The sequence below is a fragment of the Canis lupus genome, chromosome 32 (assembly GCF_048164855.1).
Source record: "Canis lupus baileyi chromosome 32, mCanLup2.hap1, whole genome shotgun sequence".
NCBI lineage: Eukaryota > Metazoa > Chordata > Mammalia > Carnivora > Canidae > Canis > Canis lupus.
The window spans coordinates 9,773,724-9,789,703 of record NC_132869.1 but is presented as its reverse complement, the minus strand read 5'-3'; the positions used below and the strand labels follow the sequence as shown (position 1 = coordinate 9,789,703).

At 36.8% G+C, this 15,980-nt stretch overlaps 1 long non-coding RNA gene across 2 annotated transcripts in view; it reads right to left on the bottom strand.

Moving 5' to 3' along the window:
* The window catches only part of LOC140622996 (uncharacterized), a 45,889-nt gene extending 31,059 nt beyond the window's left edge, over positions 1-14,830 (bottom strand). For both annotated transcript variants that reach the window (XR_012022667.1, XR_012022666.1), the window contains exon 1: positions 14,544-14,830. This is a non-coding gene — a long non-coding RNA (uncharacterized lncRNA). The remainder of the gene's footprint in view (positions 1-14,543) is intronic.
* Positions 14,831-15,980: the final 1,150 nt, after the last annotated feature.

Sequence of the window (15,980 nt, the reverse complement as noted above, 5' to 3'; positions counted from 1 at the left end):
CGACTTCTGACACCAGAACTGTAAGATAATACATTCGTGCTGTTTTAAGCCACCAAGTTTCTGATAATTTGTTATAACAGAAATAGGAATATAGAGATTTAAAGAAAAGGTGGTTCAGAATGGGCTTCAGTGTCAGACAGAGATAAGTTCTAGGTGAGTCAGTTCCTCACTATGAATATTGGATCAATATGCATGACTTCTCTACTCCTTAGATTCCTTACTGGTAAAAGCAGGGCAAAGTTAACATCTACCTGTGACGATTGCTATAAGATTAAATCAAATGTTATTTGTTTGGCCCAAAATATGACCTCAGTGTCTGTTAAAAACACACAGAGACTCCTAAGCATGACTACTAAGGAAATGTCAATACATACAGTAATAATGCTTAGTATCACCATAGAAATTTCTACCTGCTGGAGTATTTTTAATTATACAAATGTGTAATCCTTGGCCTTCATGAAATAAGTTAGAGCTATCAAAGGAGCTAACAAATAGAAAACGGCCTAGAATTATTTGAGACACACGTAACTAATGACTAGTGTAGATGGCCTCACAGATATCAGGTGACACTTAAGTCAGTATTTGCTGCAAGATGTTCGTTGCAGTTCAAAAATATCTACTGAATACAAAATATGTAATACACCTACTAGGCAGCCCACATTCTCAGGCCCTGAAATAAAGGTGATAAGTCTTGTAGACAAAAGAATGGCATTTGCTTGGCTGCCATGGTACCCTGCTCATCACTCATTAGTGAGCATCACTTCTAGTAGCCAATGCCTTGAAGGTTTACAATGTTATCTCTTGGAGGAAGGTTTGTTTTGCAATTTCAACAAAAACTTTTTTTCACTGTGTTTCCAAAAGGTTAAATATAATATATTATGGGTTTGGAAAGTTAGGAGGGTTCAAATGAGACTAAGAAGCATTGGCTTTGACTGAATGTTTAGACCCATGGTAAGCTGCATGTTCTTTGGTAAGAGATAGACCAGGGTTCAAGCCTCAGCTACTTCTTAACGAACTGTATGATCCCAGGAAAGTTGCTTAACTTCAATTCTCTCCTTGTGAAATAGGACTAAAATAGTACCTACCCCTTCGGTTTGTTTTGACACTTATGGTAAACACTTAAATATTACCATTATAATTATTCCAAACCAGAACTTAACAAAAGACATCAGTTTATTAAAATAACTTAAATGGCAAATATTAAGATGATGTTTCATTAGAGTAAATTATTAAAAGGGAGTTTTCTATTCCTCTGGCCTGTTTCTAAAAACAGCCTCAAAGCACATGTCCTCTCTCATGTATTTCTCTCACATCTATATTTGTTTGTCTGATTTGGGGAAAGTTTTTTAAGGAAACAGAAGACGTGTCCCTTCGCTGTTGTTTTGCTTTGTTTTGATTTGGTTCTTTTAGAAGTAACTTCAAAGTCCTTTGTTTAAAACAACCCCATCACCATTTTAATTTTTTTTTTATTTATTTATTTATTTATTTATTTATTTATTTATTTCCATCGCCATTTTTAATTTTAACTTCTGTCTTTAGATTGGAAATACTTTATATCTATCTCCTAACAGGTACTACAAAATCTCCCACTCCTGACTCCCAGAAACTTGATAAACACTTAATTACTGAAATCCCTCTTCAAATTTAAGGATATTCATGAGCTTGGACATTTTGGCTCTTTCTTGCTCCACTTTTGTTATTCTTTATGTGAACATTTCTAGGCGACCTCACGCAGATTCCTGTATGGCTCCCCTACAACTTGTTCTGAGCCTGAATACTTTCCATTTATGACCATTCCATGTTTCCTACCCCTTGGCCAATTTAAACCCAATGCCCTAGTGTGCTTTCCAATCTGTGAGCTGGGTGACAGCTGACAGGAGGTGAGTAACGGATAGGCAACTCACTTCAATCCATGCTCTTGCAACATTGGGAGTAATGATCTTGAAAAAAAACAAAACAAAACAAAACACCAGTGAGCCTTGTAGAATTTGGTCTCCTTTCTCTGGACCTCCTCCTGGGCGATGGAAACACTCCCAGTAGGCTGAGTTGGTTAACACAGTGACTTCTCTATATGTTATTTCCTAAGCTGGGTTCCCTCTGCTTCTTTCTAACAGAATGTCTTTCAGAGACCAGACATTTCTCACTGCTCCACCAGGCTTTGTGTGAGTGATAGTGCACATGTGTTTGTGTATGCATGTGTTTCTGTGTATGTGTGATTTTAAGAAGGTGAAAAAACAAGGACCAATCCTAATGGAAACTGGCTAAAGTTCAGTTTGGATATGTATAGAAGTCTCAGAGATGCTTCATTCCTTAGTTTTGCTTCTGAAAAGATACCTCCCCAAGGGTTTCATAGTAAGATTTGGAGATGATGCCATATGTTAATGCCTATACTGAGCCGATACTCCACACTTCAGATCTTCCTCCTCAATCCTGAAAACAAAATGTTGTAGAAGATTCACTTTATAATTGCCATAATAGGCCATATAATAATTCTTGGGTTTATGTTAACAATTAAGTTAGCTATGTTTCAGTGGGTTACCGTCTGCTGTATTTTTAACCAGCTCACCTTTGAAATAAAATTCAAAATTCAGTTTTCAATTCAATAAAATTCAAATTATATTCATCAAAATATGAGCATTTGTCTATTAACTATATATTTCTTTGATGGTTTAGAATACTATAAAAGACACCCAAGTTTCCCAGATAAAATCACTTGGGCTATAAGTTCACTATTAAGTGTCTAAATCAACTGTTGTATCAAGTCTTTGGGAAATATTAGGAGTAGAGACAAAATTTGTCCAATGAATCTTGTAGAAAATATGTGGCCTGAAATTTATTCAGAAACAAGACAGGGTGAGAAAATATTGGCATTTCTGTTGTATCACTTTGCCCCTCACCCATGGAGACACTGCTAAGCAATCTCTGTACATCTCATCAGAATGACTCAACCCAGTGTGACAATGGTCCACAGATGATTCCTAAACTTTAAGATAAGACTGAAAGGTTCAGCTAAAGGCTTGAGGTAACAGTCTCCACAGCACCTGCTAGGAGTTTGTCCTGAAGTAACTTTGTCAGTCTTTCCCAGGTCATTCTATGGCCAATCACCACCCATTTCCAGGAACTGGAGCCCTGGGGCTTTGGGGTTCTAATTTCACATATTTCTCTAATTCATCTTGATTGGAAGGGAAAATTTGGCATCACTAAAAATGAAATGAAAATATAACATGTTCAAACTTTAAGCCTCAAATTGTGCTTCTTGTCTTCCAAGAAGTCCATTGGGAATCTCCAAATGTAGTTAAATGACTCTTAAGATACTCCTTCACTGGGTCAATTAGCACAGTATATTGGAATAATAATCAGTTGATGTGCCCATCACATCTAGACGGTTTATATGGCTTTAGAAGACAGGTTTCATTGTATTGTCAATGAAGTACAAGCTGGAGCCAAAATTGCTCCTTAAAATCAGAGACCTGATTCTACCTAGAGACCAATGATTCAAGTTCCTCAGCTGTCTGTTTGCATAAGTGACCAAGAAGTCCCTTTGGAAAGAACTCATCCTAAGAAAAAGGGTAACTAGGACTATACCGAATTCATACCAAGAGCAGTAATAATTCTAAACACTGTAGCTGTGCTACCGATTTTCAGCTCCTCTAGGCATGAAATTTAGGATAATTTTGATTTAAAAAAATCAAACAAACAATAAAATGAAGCAGCTAAAACCAAAGAGTTGTTTTATTGAAATTTATTAAGTATATTGAGGGTTCCAGGTTTTAAAAATATAAGTGCCAGAATTTGGGAATGCCTTTCAGAGCACTGAGTGCTAGCAGTCTCTGTGCTGGCCTTGGACAGGTAGAGATGAGGGACCCCAGCTCGGTGGCTTAGATCTGGAGAGGAGAAGAACAGACATGTAGTAGGCTAGATGCTCATTGCACAAAGCACCTGATTGTTACCCCATAAGGAGTTCTGTTACTTCTGGGTGAAGTGTTGGAGGTCAGAACCAAGGAAATACTAGTTTATGACTATTGTTTTTTCATGTTTGTCCTTCAGGAAGGATGGCTTGGAAAATGTATATATTTTGTGGTGTTAACAATAGCATCTTATACTTAGAAGTTTAGAATTTTTAATTGGTTAATTATTGGCAATAGGCATTCTACAAAGCTTTTGTTACTAAATTTTCATTTTGAATAAACACAACTTATCTTAGTTTCAGAATGATTTCTTTGAGGATTTAGGCAAATGGGCCTGGAATTGATTTGCATGTATATGCATTTTGCTCACATGGGGAAAAAGTCCTAGGAGTCAAGATAGCATGAAGACTCCATCAGAAATCTCATTTTCAAAAAGGACATTAAGACATTTCATAAACCTCTACTGCCACAAGAAAACATCCTTGTATACAATGTTGGCAAGTGAAATCATTACTTTCAGTGAACTCTTTTAGTACATGAACATTTCTTTTTTTTTATGATTTTATTTATTTATTTATGAGAGACAGAGAGAGAGAGGCAGAGACATAGGCAGAGGGAGAAACAGGCTTCACACTAGGAGCCCGAAGCGGGACTCAATCCCAGGTCACTGGGATCACGCCCTGAGCCAAAGGCAAACACTCAACCGCTGAGCCACCAAGGAGTCCCTACATGAGAGTTTCTGTTCTTGGAATAAGCACAAATTACTAAGGATAGACTGCAACAGAATGAGTTGTTTCATTTTCTGAAGGACTTTGGGTTCTGAGGCATTATACAAATATACATCTATGTATCTATCTATGTATCTATCTATCATCTATCTATCTACACATGTGTGTATGTGTATGTAGATATAGATATATCTGGAAGCATGGTATCCTTTCATATTTAGTCTGGCTTTGACTGAGAAGAATGTAGGAAAAACTTTTACTGCTATAAGACATGTGATGGAATTTTATGATGGGCTCTGGCTTCTGAGGTCCAGCCAACTCTCAGATTCTGCTAAAGTTTACTATGAAAAAGGTCAGACGATTAAAATCTTCTCCCAGAGGAAAGCATTCATTGCAAGGTGCTGTCATTAAATGAGTTATTTAATAGTAACTCCTCAAGTTTAAATAGTACTTTATACTTTCAAATTTCTTCTACTTGCCTAATGTTGATGTGTATGGTTAAAATCGTGGTGATCTGTCTTAGCCCTCATACATATTTCACTGGTGATCTGTCTTAGCCCTCATACATCATTCACTGGATTTCCTATGTGCAGACGTTTCAGATTTGGATAGTGTTTTTTTTTTAATTTTATTTATTTGATGGAGAGAGAGAGAGAGCACAAGCAGGTGGAGCAGCAGGCAGAGGGAGAGGCGTGCTCCCTGCTGAGCAGAGAGCCTGATGTGGGGCTCTATCCTGACTCTGGGATTATTACCCAAGCTGAAGGCAGATGCTTAACCAACTGAGCCACCCAGGAGCCCCGGATAATGTTTTCTAAGATCCAATTAAATGTAACTGATTGGTTTAAGCACACAGGTTATAAATACTATGCATAGTTTATTTATATTTGTCATTATGTAGCAGCTACCTAATTAGTCTGTAAATTTCTACATGAGGGTCACCTTTCCAGCTAGTATATAGTCAAATATTGACATTATCACGTTTTCGATTTCTCCTGGATCTGCATGCAACCTGTACCTATGAGTAGATTGTGTATGTCCTTGGCTTTAGGCATGGGATGGCCCTTGTTGCTGCAGACAAACAATAGGATATATCCAGAGTCAGATTCCTCTAGTTCTTTATAGCATTTGGCAATAGAGCTGGTAAACTTCTCCAACATTAAGATCTTAAAAAGAATAAGCTCTTTCAAATGAGGAGACATACTTACTTGTTAAGTATTTTTATAAAATACAAATGGAAGTTTCAACTAGAGTTTTCCTGGCATGATCATTCTGAAAATAAATCCATTTAATTGTTACTTTTCAGTTATCAATTCCAAATTTTTAGAGTTATCTTTAATGTAATCCCCGCTACCTCTCGGAGACACTATGGAACTGAACAGACAAGGTCATTAGAACCATCTGGTCTAGAGTCATCATTTCTCTATTTATGATGTCTAAAAAGACATATTGAAACCTACTGGAGATAAAGCAACACCAAAAAGAATAAAAAAGTTGTATTTTAACTCATGCTTATGATATTATTGTGTACATTATCCCAAGAAAAGTTCATATTCCTAAATTCAAGAGGTAGAAGTGCCTAATGCGATGTTAAATCTAGTCATTCAAAGAAACCTCTGGGTATACTGAGGAATTTAGTCTGAAGCTTAGCCAAGGTTTTTTTCTTTTTTATACAAAGAAAAGATTTGAAAGATTTGGAAACAAACACTTCTTTCCGGGACTAAGCTTGGCTATAAGAAAAACAAAACATTTTTAGTTTTCTTTAGTTGCCTTAGAAATGGAAAATATGATCAAATCACTTCTCATTTTCAATCTTCACTGTTTCCCTGTTTCCTATAAGATAAAAGGAAACTTCTTAACGTGACTTATAAAGTACGAGGCACTGTAGTAGGCTCATCACGAGTTCTCTCTTATGTCATTCCTCACAAAATCCTTGCAAAATAATATCAGTATTTCCAATTTAGAACTGAGAAAATAGACATTCAGAGAAATTGCCCAAAGTCAAACTACATTTAGGTGGGCACAGATAGGATAACTGACACCAAACATTGTCTAATAATACTTTTCCAGCCTTCTAACTTCCTTGCAGAAGTTATATCTAAAATACCTAGAAAAAGAAAAAGAAGAAAGAAAGAAAGAAAGAAAGAAAGAAAGAAAGAAAGAAAGAAAGAAAGAAAAACATATGAATTCAAATGGAAATTTGAAGGAAGAAATGGTTTGTGAATATAATGGTGAAGATAGGCTAACTAAATGATCTTTCACTTTCATACCCTAGAGCATAGGACTCTCTAGAGAAAAATTTAAATCCCTAGAAGAAATTGTATTTCTTTTTAGTTCATAACATGTGTTATCCAATATGGTAGCCACTAGCCACATATGTCTACTGAACACTTGAAATTGTCTATTCTGAATTAAGGTGTACTGTAAGAGTAAAATAACACACCAGGTTTCAAAGACCTAATATCAAAAAAGGTAAGATATATCAATGGTTTTATTTTGATTACATGTAGAAATAATATTTTAGATATATTGAGCTGAGTATATTACTAAAATTAATTTTACCTGTTTACTTTTTAAATGTTACTATACAATTTCAAATTATATATGTGGCTCACTTTATATTTCTGTTAGACAGCTCTAGTTTAGGTAGAAGTATAGATTACCTTCAGATCTCCTTCGTAGGAGGCATCAGCTTTAAGGAAGTGTTAGAAGACAGAAGCATCTTACAAAAATGCAGAACAAATTCACATTTGTTTTTTTAATCTGAGGTTTACTGGGGACAGTATCTCTCCAACACATGTGGCCTGAGAACATAGTTGAACACAAAGCTGCCAAGGGAACCAGCTGTGGCTTCCAAGAGCTGTGATTTCCTAAGGAGAGCAGGCTGTGTGTCCAAAGGAGTTTTGGTCACGTTTTCCTTTCTGGGTGTTCAAAGCAAGGCAGTATCCATAGAGCACAAGAATGTCAAGATCAGCGATGAATGCCCCAAAGCTTGAAGAAACAATTTCCTGTGACCTGGATGAGGCAGGACCTGGCTGAGAATAGAATTCTAGTAAATCAGCTAGATGTGTCACAGATAGTATGCCTTCTGAACATTTCCACTTTCTAGTATTTTCTTTAAACTCAAGAGCTTAATCTCAATATGCATATGTCTGAGAAACATATAAATGTAGTGACTATAAAGAAATGGCTCAAACATGATAGAAGTTTTTCGTTCACAGAAAATCCAAAACAAAAGTTTTCAATTGATAGGAGGCACTTTCTTCTCCAATTGGTGATTTAGCCACCATGGCTTTTTCCATCTCATGGCTTCTTTCGTTAACAAATAACTTCCAAGGTCATAGTACTCATCTTTATAAAGCCAGAAAGGAAAGTGCTTGAAACCCATAGTTCTGTTAGTTAGAATCCAGTTATAGTCTATTTGTGGGTCCTGAGAGAAGAGGAGTGTTTTGGTGGATACAAAGCAATATATAATATATTATATATAATATATATTAAATAATATATGTTTATATATAAATATATGTTATATATAAATATATGTTATATATAAATATATCCTATATATAAATATATCCTATATTTATATAGGATAAAAATATCCTATATATAAAAAATAAAGATCCTATATATATAAAATATCCTATATATATAAATATATCCTATATATATTAAATAAATATATCCTATATATATTTAAAAAATATATATATAGGATATATATATATATATATATCCTTCTTGTTCACCAATACTAACTCTTTCCATCACATATAGTACACTCATTCTTTCCCCAAGGAGACAACCCAAAGTTCTGTCCACCCACCACATGTAGCTTAAGGTCTAGGATATTCAGGCCATGTGCAGTCCTCTCATGTATTGATATCTTGAAATTTAGGCTCAGAAATTTACCTCAAAGGTAAATTGATGCCAGAACAATGGATTCTTTGGTTGAGTCTAAAACAATTTGAGTTAGTTCCTTGATGTCATCTGCAGAAATTACAATTCTTGGGTAGCTTTTCCACTGATTGAGTTGGAATCCTATGAATGATAACCTTAATGCAACGTTTGTATTGCCTTTGCCAAAGGAGTATAGGGAGTCATTAAGCCACACTTTTCTCCATTCCAATTTTGCTGTCACTCTGAGATGCTGTCACATCTCAGCTCCAGCCTCCAGGTCATTGTCATCTCTAGAAGTCTTAATTAAGCATGGACAAAAACCTCATCTAAAGGTTTTTTGTATGCTTGTTCTGTTAACAGTGTTAAGTGTTAACAGCTCTTCAGGGAGCATGTATCTGGAAGGCAGACACAAAAAAGAGCAATCTTTCTTATGTAGTAGGATATCAGCTCTGCCCCTGAGTTTCCATATAATTTCTGTTCTTCAGTTGAAGAGGCTTTGGTGGTTCTGAAGTACTACCTGCCATTACCAAGACACAGCATTTCTCTTCTCCCATCTTGCTCAGCACAAAACAAAAATAAATGAGAACAAGAATATACCAAATGAAAAAAATATATATATTCATATGGCTGCTCCAAGAAGAAGTGAGTTTAAATCCTTACAATGTATAAATCTAGTAAATGATTAACTTTTCTGGATCTCGGTTTCCTCATCTGCACAGTAACAGTCATCTTCTTCAGACATTTGTAAAAAGTCAACAAGAAGCATCTGAAAATGCAGGGAACAATGCCTAATCCATAAGCACTCAATTCATGAATGTTTCTTTTTAACTTTCCTTCAGTGTCCTTCTAATATCTTCCCAACTACAACACCTTTACCTGCCCCTCCCATACACATATATATTAAGCTTTTGATAGCTCGATGATTAGCTCAGGCTGCTGATATAGGGCATGCTTGTTCGCCTCCTCCTACTGCTTCAGCACTCCTTAGGCCCCGTCTGACAGCGCTCAGGAGGCTTCCTTCTTCCCAATACTCTATCAGTTAGTTTCACCACAGTTTAGTTCCATCTAGCCCTAGTCCATTTTTGTTTGATTTCCGTGGCTATTGGTAGCAAGGAAATTAGCAGCCACACTTATTGAAGACTAGATGCCAGCCCAGAGAACCAAGAGTGAACTGGGATCTGGTGAATTCATGTGTATACATGTGTGTGAAAGAGACAGAGACAGAAAGAAATATTGAGTGATAGAATACATACAAGGAAATATAATTAAGAGGAAATGTTTTAAGATTTTCGAATAAGAAGTTTGGATGATGAAATTCATAAGCCAGAGGACGCCTGGGAACCAAACACATATGTGAGAGATACAGGAGCAGGAAGAGAGACATAAAAAGAAGTCAATCGGATATGTCATTTAGTTAATGTGAAAGAAGGGAGTAATAGTCAGGAATGTAGTGGGGAATGGAAAAATAGAATTAAATATGTATATCCACATGTTTTTTTTTATCCACATGTTTTAATTCTGTTTTTTGTTTCCCCACATGAATATATATGTATGATCAATTTTGTGGAATTGTGTCATGAAAAATAAATTGCTTGTTCCAAAGCCTAATATTTAGGTGTCAATATAGGAAGAGAACTCAGTGCTCTCTATGCAACTCCCCCACCCCAGGGGATAAGTATAGCTCTGGTTAAGCAATCTATATATAGAAAAAGTCAGTGCCCTTAGGAGATGAAGGCTTGATTCATGATTAATGATGGCCAGTGTCCAGTCCAGGAAGCCTTGCATCTGCCCTTGACCACAACCCTTTAAGGCTGGATGCCATTGCCTTATATGGATCTCCATTGGAAAGAAAGCGAGTATCCTTCTGGAGTACCACAGATACTGTAAGTGGGATCCAATTCATCTTCAATTCAGCTCAAATTCAGAGGAAAGGACTTTGTTTTGATAAGGATCAGGGAGGCCAGAGAGAAGTAAATAGGCACATAAGCATGGGCTTCCGTTTCGGTAGAAAAGGGCCATTGCTCCATAGTGGTCTGCCTTCCCTCTAGGTTTTGGAGACTGTCTCAGAAGGGACTGTTTTTTGACACTAACCCCATTATCACCCTGTTTGTACTTGGTGAGTCATAGTAGATGAAGTGGCATTCCCAAAGCTGTGCCTTTACCACCACTGGCAGAGCAGAGCAGCTGTCTCACCCACCTAATTATCCTCCAGGGGTTTCTCCTGGCCATTTCCAATGTAGTAGAGCTTTTTTATGCTAAAGGAGAGAGTTCACAGAAAAATAGTTTCTTTGAATAACAAATGCTTTGGCCAGATTCTGGCTCCAGATTCTGCCCAGTTCCAGACAGTATGGAAAGCTCTCAGCACAGTGACAATATTGACACCATAAACAACTAATGCTACTATTATTTGTTGCTATCACCCAGTGAAGTGGACTCAGTACCATGCCATATTTTAAGCATTCTCCTGGAATTTTAACATCTGATTTGGAAACATATTTCTTATTTGTTGTTAGAAGGCAAAGGGAAACCTTAGTAGCATCTCTGCAGAAGGAATGCAGAATCAGATTTGAATGTCCTGCCCTCCTGCTTTCCTCAAGGCATATAGCAGCCGGCACGTGTGGAAAAGAGAAAGTGGAAAGTAGTTCTGAGAGCAAAACTCTAGCGGGGGTCATTTCATCATAGCTTTCCCTCTGTATCACTTTGGGTTTGGGGCATTTTTTTTCAAGTTGTGTATCCAAAAGATATCCTGGAGAGTTAACAGCATCACTGACTAATCCTGCTAAATGCTATTGCACTAACCCCAAGGTGTTATGAAACCACTGGTAAAGAAATTGGTAATTTTTAAAAAATATTTTATTTATTTATTCATTCATGAGAGACACACAGAGAGAAGCAGAGACTCAGGCAGAGGAAGAACCAGGCTCCCTGAAGGGAACCCAATGTAGGACTCAATCCCAGGACCCTGGGATCATGACCTGAGTGGAAGGCAGATGTTCAACCACTGAGCCACGCAGGTGCCCCATTATGTGATCTTTATTCCATGAAAATATTGAACTCAACACAAATTTCATCTTTATATAGGATGGTGATTGTATAAAGAACTAAAACTTTTCTGATAAATCTGATTAAAACACTGATTTCTCCCATCCCCACCCTCACTCAAGAGAAGGAGACAGGATTGAGGTAAAGGGGAGGGCAGAGGCACTAAACTGACCAGGGAATCCTTTTTTAAGACAAATTCTATAGAATTAATTAAGTTCTCCAAAAAAATCCAGATTTCAAAAAAGCTGAGAGATACTACTTCTGTAGCTTGTAGGAACATAGTTAAATGTTTTGGGGTTCTCAGATAAGAATAAGTATTTTAAAATAACAGGGTGCCACTGTCTCAGATGTTCTTTAATTTTTTAGAGCCACGGTTAAAGTGGGAGTACATCACTCAAGTAATAAGTAACGATTCACTAGGATATGAGAAGAAAATAATAGAACTTCTAAGTATCTTTGAGTTTAAAATTTAAAAACAAATTAAGCCACCCAGGTGCCCTAAAGAAATTGGTAATTTTTAAAAAGTCTTTATTTTGAGATAATTGTAGTTTCACATGCATTAATGAAAAATACTACAGAGAATTCCCATGTACCCTTCCCCCAATAGTAACGTCTGACAAATGTTACCTCTGCAAACTGTAGTTAAATATCAACCAGGATATTGACATGGACATAGCCTATTGATCTTATTTAGATATTCAGATGTCCCCACTTTCACTTACATTCGTTTGTGAATGTATTAAGTCCTATGTAATTCTATCATGTGTGGGTTTGTGAATCCAGCACCACAGTCAAGATACAGAACAGTTCCATTGCCACAAGAGTCTCCATTATGTTCCTCAAATCAAAGGACCATTCCTCATTGAATGGTTTAGAGGAATATTTGTAACTGAGGTATTATCAAAGAATGAGAAAAAAACCCCACAGCCTGAGCTTATAAACCAGTGATTGCTATGCTTTCCTAGGAAATGAAATTACATTTTCCTCTCCTTTAACTCACCCGACAACCATTTTGGGGATTGTGCTAGATATTAGAAAAAAGTATTAGGACACATAGTCTGTTGAAGAGAGATAAAAATAACCAATGTTATTTCAATCAATATTATAATAGGGGAATATACAAATAATGTTTCAAACCAGTAGAACAAAAATATTCAATCAACTAACATTTGCAGTTCTTTTCATTATGCCTAGCACTAGAGATACACAAATGTGTTAGAATCCATCTATCTCAAGTTTCTCTGGCAGAAACAATGTTCCTTTTTCTTTCTACTCAATTCTTTCCAACAAAATAAAACCAGACCAAATATACACAAGCAGAGACATGTGAAAACCCAGCATAAGTCATGGATAAATGTAAAAGCTGGCAGAGCCCCATTTGGATTGAAATTACTTTCTAAGGGCAAAGAACTGTGAAATTATTCAGGAAGCCTCCCACTAATCAGACACACTTATGGGAATTTTGAATTTTTACTTCCAACACTTCCACAAGACCATCAGATTACAAACATGCTTAGACCAATTAATTAAATGAGTGAGATTTGCTTTTGCCTTGTCATGAAGAAACTTTCAATAGTCACAGTAAAAGCTGGATGAATGAGATCCAAATTATCTGTTGTATACTTGACAAATAGGGTATTAATATTCCAGAGATAACAGTGTTTGTGTTTGTTTCTTCCTTCACAACAGTACTAATAAAATAGTTTATGGAGAGCTTCTTAGCTGTGTAAAAGAAATATAGGCATGGTTCTTTAGAGTCTAAATGGAGAAAAGAGATGTTCACACAAATCAATAAGATAACCATGAAATGTGCATGGCTCATAACAGTGGGTGAATGTTATTTAGAGAAGGTAGACCCTGAATCATACCCAAGAGTTGGATAGATAAAGAGGAGGGAGGAAGTGTGGTCCTTACAGGGAAATTAGATAAACAAGTAAGGAAATGAGCACCATGGATTCAAGTGCAGTGAGAACTCAGGCTGGTTTAGGGTGTGGAATTCATGTGGGGAATTGTAAGTGGTGGGCTCTGGAGTCAGATCAGGGATTCGAATCCCTGATACCCCACATAGTTGATATATGAATTGGGAATTATCCTCTCTCTACCTCAGTGCTGTAACTGTAAAATGAGGCTAATAGCTACAATTATTACTATTATGTGCTGGATTCACAAACCCACACATGATAGAATTACATAGGACTTAATACATTCACAAATGAATGTAAGTAAAACTGGGGGAATCTGAGTAATGGGAATAGGGTGAGTGCTAAATGAGAAAACTTGCAAAAATCACTTTTCAGATTGCCTTACATAGAAGTGCTTACTCTGTTATGACTACCATGTTTACTATGTTACTTATGTGATGATTTTTTTGAGAGCCTCAGATGTCACCTTTAAAAAACCCGTTAGGCTTTAACCTGTAAGCAATGGTATGCCCATTTTAAAATAGAGCAATTAATGGTAAGATGTAAGAAGGCCTTTAGACAGACAATATTGAATGCAAGTGTGGATGGAGACAGGAAGAATTTTGGTAAATAGGAAAACCATCTCAGCCTAAGACAAGGAGAGCCTGGCTTAGAACAGAAGAGATAGGCTTCAAAGGAAAACTGTTTGGACTTAGGGGATGCTCCTGTTATAATTGAGAAGAAGATAGAAAGGACAAAACTGGCCTTGTTTTTCAAATTCCAGGAAATTGTGCATCAGTTAGATGAAGAAGGAAAAGGATAACACATTGAATTCTGGATAATTGAAAGTGAGTGTGTAATATTCTGTACCAGTCAGGTTTCAACCATTCCACCAGAAAAGTAGGACCAGTAGGAGAGAGAGATATATCTCTTACATCTGTATATATAATTGTTCATATGTATGTATGTATATATGTACATATACATATAAAATAGACTATATACCTCATAATTTTATACTTATATAATTATAAATATATATTACTTAATGTATGGAACTGACTTACACAGTTGTGGAGACTGGCTAAGCAAGCCTGAAGTCCACAGAGCAGGCATTCAGGGAGAGATCACAAGGAGGCAGGAGTTCCATGAGCTCTAGCTGAAGCTTGAAATCCAAGGAAAGAAAAGTCCAGAGGAAGGGAAAGCATACTGGCATGCTTGGTGTTGCTGATCTTCCGGGAAGGCCTATTCTGTCTTTAAAGGGCTTCCACCACACAAAAAACAGCAAATGTTGGCGAGGATGTGGAGAAAAGGGAATCCTTGTGCACTGTTGATGGGAATGCAAACTGGTGCAGCCACTGTGGAAAGCAGTATGGATGTTCCTCAAGAAGTTAAAAATAGAGCTACCCTGTAATCCAATAGTCACACTACTGGGTATTCACCAAACAAAAACAAAAACACTGATTCAGGGGGATACATTGTACCCCTATGTTCATTGCAGCATTATTTACAATAGCCAAATCATGAAAGGAAGCAGCCCAAGTATCCATCAATAGATGCATGGATAAAGAAGAGGTGGTCTATTATTCAGCCATAAAAAAGAATGAAATCTTTCCAACAACATGGGTGGATCTAGAAAATCTAATGCTAAGCGAAACAAGTCGGAGAAAGAGAAATACCATATGATTTCACTCACATATAAAATTTAAGAAATAAATGAACATAGGGAGGAAGAAAAGAGAGAAAGAGAGAGAGGGAGAGAGAAAGAGAGAGAGAGAGAAACTAAACAACAGACCCTTCAGTATAGAAAACAAACTGATAGTTACCAGAAGGGAGGTGGGGGGTATGGGTGCAATAGATGATGAGCACTGAGTAATGTACAGAATTGTAGAGTCACTATATCACACACCTGAAACTAATATAACACTATACTGGAATTAAAATTAAAAATTTAATTAAAAAAGAAAAACGTTTCTACCCAATTAAGTGAGCCTCCCTTCCCCACCCATGTCCCCAAGATAATCTTCCTTTTGAGAAACTCAAATCAACTGATTTGGGAATTTAATTACATCCTTCACTGCAGTATCGAGGCTACAGTTTGAGTAGTTTGACTGGGTAACTGGGAGAAGATATTTGTGTACACAGCAAAGCGGGTGCTGCCTCCCTCTTGCCCGCCAGCTCTCCTTGTAGCCTACCCTAATGAGACACATACTAGGAAGGAGTGTAGGGGAGGCAGTTCATCTCAGACACTCTCACACATCACAAAGCCATCACACACTCTAGTGGAGATGACCTGTAGGTTGTGAGGAAAAGAGATTCAAGATGACAGAAAGATACACAGACGTGATCAGATTTGTCATTAATAGGGAAGTGACAGCTGAATTTGAGATGGGAATGATTCATCAGGAAGGCAGAGAGAAAGAAACATCAACTTTGGGCCCTGCCCACAATAAAGCTATGTAAGGAAGAACATACCTGTAAAGGCTTAGTGTAGCTAGCATGGT